Here is a 4,642-nt window from a genome sequence, read left to right as displayed (position 1 = left end):
TGATTGAGTGCATTGTACTGGCATGGAAACAAGTTTTGTTTTTTCTTTGTAAATGTTAACTTAAAACAACAACTCTCCATCAAAAACAAGCACCAAGTACAGGAGCAAATAGTTGATTCTTTTTTTCCAATGCATTATTTGGATTGGAAGATTCAAAACAAGGTCACTGTTATATTATTATGTCGATTGTACTGTAACTGAGTCTGCAAATCACTTTATGAAACACTGTACAATCAAGAAATTTAAAGTAAAAAAAAAAAAACAGATACAATGATTGACAGCTGGAAGTCATTTAATACGGTAGTAATAATCATTTGAATTTGAAACTGTAAAACAAACCGTATAATTTTGAAAAACAACTATTATTCTCAGACGCTACATACACTAGTAACGACAATCCACATTTTAGCCAGTAATACAAAGTAGTGTTTTCATGCTTTTGTGTCAAGAAGCACCTGATGGGAGAAGATGGCCAAGGACAACTCCTACTTTCAGAGAATCTCATTACGGTAGTAACGATAATTGCAATTTGAAATGATAATACTTACCATCTGAAATTTTATCGCAGTTTTATACCATCATCTCCTCTGTCGTGATAGTCATCGTGTTTTCTTTTTAATTTGTTTTTTTTTTTTTTTTGCATTTGCGTCAAACACCAGACAGAAGCCAAAAGACAACTTGTCTCTTTTTTGCTGGTGTGTCACACACCAGATCGGCGAAGCAGAAAGACAACTGCTGCGCTCTGAGATGCTAAATATGGAAGTTACGATAATCAAAATTTCAAAAACTAATACTAAGCTTCCAAAATTTTATTACAGTTTATGCCATCTTCTTGTTCTTGATTCTTGTTGTCTTCTTTTGCAGTTTGTCTCTGCTTTCTCCATTTGTTTGTGTTACGCAGCAGATACGATATACTGCACAAATGTTACTCTTGGCAAATTTAAACATGACATTTTAAACTGCAATAGAAAAATGGAAAAAATGTCACAGTTTAAACAGTCTTTTCTTCCGATCTCGTTGTCTTCTTCTACAGTTTACCTTCTTTTTCTATTTTTTTTTTCAGCTGTGACTAAGTATCTTCAATAATAATTTTTTTCTGACGATGACAGTTTGTATATTCGCCCTTGAGTACTCACCGATACAGAGTACAGATGCCACTAGTACAAAATGCTTTTGATACATAAAATTCTTATTACATATAAATATAAAATTTGAATTCTAAACATAATGACAAATGATTGTGAACAAAGACCATTCTTTGTTTCTGATGCACATAATGATTTCCCATTGATCCCGCGACAGTGTATCTCCAATGACTGAGTTGGAACTACTGGCAAGGACGACATACTGTATCACTTTTTTTTTTCCCCCCCTAAGAGGAAGTCAACTATTTTTTTTTTATGTTCTATGCAGTTGCACTTGTCTCAACACAGTATTCTGATTAATATTATCTTTGTGGAATATGATTTAAGCATCAAAATCCACCCATTTTTATCCATCTGATGGGGCGGCCATTTTGCCAATTGCTCTCAACTGAAAATGACATCATATTTGCTCATGGCTCAGGTAAAGACCAATCGTGGTTCACTTGTTTTGTCAGTTTTGTCATGTGACACTCGTAAACTGAGTTGCCGTCTTCTATGGGCTGTCACTTGTTTAGCGCTTTCCTACCTTTCTATGTTTGTGTCTTCTTTCAACGTTTATTTGCTGATTCGTCACACACCGGATGAGTCAAAAGACAACTACATCTCTCAGTGATGCTAAATATGGTCGCAACCATAATTATAATTTGAAATAGTAGCATTATGCTGGTTTTTTTTCATGAACAGGTGTACATAAACAGGCTTTGTTTGGACTTTCACTGTTTTTATAAAGGGGTGCGCCAACTCAGTCAGGATGTTGAACAAGAGTCTGACTTTACTTAAATATTCAATACCGGCAGCTTGCATCAGTGTTTACAGTCAGGCCGTCTGCGTCCCCACAGTACTGTGCTAAGTGAACCGTGGCCGCTTCAATGGCCTGCCTGATTATGAGTTAAACGTCTCCAAAGAATGGAGACAAGTGACGGCCGCAGACCAAGCGTGACACACCGTGTGTGCCGAAACAGTTGTCTGGTTGCCCCGCAAACACAAGATAGGAAGTCCGATACGATGCCGGGGCTCGACTGTTTGTTCATAAAGAAGACAGGGGCGGGGGGGTGAGAGCGCCACGACGGGGGGGAAAAAAAATCTTAAAGCACCTGCAGTAAAACACAATGCACGCTTATGAAAACAGCCAAGGCAGGAATTTTTCCGAAATGAGCCAAGTCACGTCTTCAAGGCGGCCGAGACAGGCGGATGAAAGCGGGAGAGGAAATAAGGGCAGAGGGAGGCGTCACCTGAAGACCGAAGACCGGGCCGCCGCTGACAGGATCCCGACCGAGCGAGACGCCCGAAATAACGACGAGACGCCGGGCCCAGCACCTCACGGGGGTTGTCGGGGGTGGCTGCCCTTGAAGACAGCTGTTGCTGAGCACATCGTCGGCCTTTCCGCAGCAGCGAGACGCCGGCTGACAGATTAGCGTTGACGTCCCTCAAAACATACTTGACATTTATCGGGAAAGGTTTGGTGTGTCATTTAGTCTCGTAAGGTACATTTTCACAAAGACTTTTTTCCCCTTGGGTTTTTAAGCAAAAGTTTTACATACAAACATCCATCCATTTCCACTAGACAAATCACAGGGAACATTAATCCTATTCGCAAAACGTTAGCGGTATTCAGCTTCCAGGTGATTTCAGTCATTTCAGTATGACGCGAATACGCTCTACAACGTGTCCAAGGTCCGGCCCGGGGGCCAGATGCGGCCCGCGGTCAAATTTTACGCGGCCTCCACACTCTGTTATAGAATTAATAAAGTGTGGCCCGTAGCCCTGTTGACGTTGCGTATAAAATACACTCTAGGTGAAATTTCGCATTTACACACAAGAGGGCAGCAGCACTCTGTCCAACTCCATAACACTGTGCGACCCTTTCCGGACAATTTCTAAAATGGCGACAATGATTAAAAAAGGGAAAGTTGACCGCGAGGGCCGACAATTTAAAGAAGGGGGAAATTGATGTATTTGATGTGATGTATATTTTACATATTTCCCTGTCATAGAATGAAAATGTTAAGAGAACATTTCATTTCCATTTGTTATTGATGTTTGAAATGTAATTTGCACCGGTGAATACTTTTACTTATTTTCCTGTTTTAAATCTAAAAGTTCAGTGAACATTTATTTGCCAGTGATGTCATGTTTCAAATGGACCAAAACACAAGTTTAAGAATCTAGAAATTTAAATTAAAAAGTTAAAAACAACCACAAAGCACCACGCCACACGTTAATTGTTTTTCTTCGATTATAACATTTTAAAGATTGTGAAAAGCCAAAATTGAAATTACCATTAAGTTTCGATTAACTGTCCAGCCCTACTGCTCAGTGTTTCACTACGTTTTGCACTATTTGTTGTTTTCTAGCAAGGAGCTGAACAGCAAAGTACCAACAGGTTTGAACATTTCTAATGATGCCCACGTTTATACCCTTCTGTGACTTTTACATTCTATCTCTGTTCCAAACTGCTCATGACACTTTGAGTCCACTTTGTGTTTGAAGCCTCTTAATGTTGATGAATTGTCATGTCATCATGTCATCTTCCAAACCGCTTATCCTATATAGGGTCGCGGGGAGTTGCTGGAGCCTATCCCAGCCGTCAATGGGCGAAGGCAGACTACACCCCGAACTGGTCGCCAGCCAGTCGCAGGGCACACATAGACACTGTCACTGAGCGGGAATCGATCCCACGCTGCCCGCACACAACTCAGGCGTGTGTACCACTACACTATCAGCGGACATGTTGATGAATTGTTAGGTGTCATCTTGGTCTCATGAAGTCAAAATGTGAACCATATGATAAAGAGGACTGTTTGATTACCAGTTGTGAATGAACGACAAAACATTCATGGATCAAACACCTGTTGTGAAATTTGCCATTTAGCTCTTTGTTAGAGGACAGGAAGTGCAAAACGTATTGAATTGGTGAACAGTTGGATTTGTGCATTCAATATTTTAGAGAAGGTCAAATTAAGTTGACCTGTCAAGGTCATTGTGAATTTTAGGGTCATCCTGAAATGTCACCCAAAAGCCCACTATCCCAAATTTTTGGGGAGCAGTGCATATGTGACATTCACACTCACAATCACACCTAAGGACAATTTATAGCCTTGTCGGAGTGCCAAGAGAAAACCCACAAAAGCAGAAAGTGCATCTGCACAGGAAGGTCAGAGCCGAGAGTTGAACCCTGAAGCTTAAAACAACAATGCAGGCATGCAATTCATTCAGCCAACAACCCTCAAACTTGCAGATTCTAAAATATCCGAAAAAGCTGATTTGGAACAAACTGGTCTGCTAATATAAACAAAAAGGCCACTTGTGTTTTAGTGAAGGGGAGGTGAAGGCGTGGCCCGTTTGGCGTGATGTCACAAGGACGGAGGCTCATTTACGAGCAAGGAACCTGAATGAGGTGTTTACTGCACCTTCCAGATTACTAATCTTTTGTTATGACTTGGCTGAAAAAACATTTGTCCGATAGGGTGGATCCGCTGATAACGGAATGTTTAGGG

The sequence above is a fragment of the Filicampus tigris genome, chromosome 2, assembly GCF_054856515.1.
Source record: "Filicampus tigris isolate MCC_2025a chromosome 2, RoL_Ftig_1.0, whole genome shotgun sequence".
NCBI lineage: Eukaryota > Metazoa > Chordata > Actinopteri > Syngnathiformes > Syngnathidae > Filicampus > Filicampus tigris.
Note: the sequence above shows the minus strand (reverse complement) of the source record.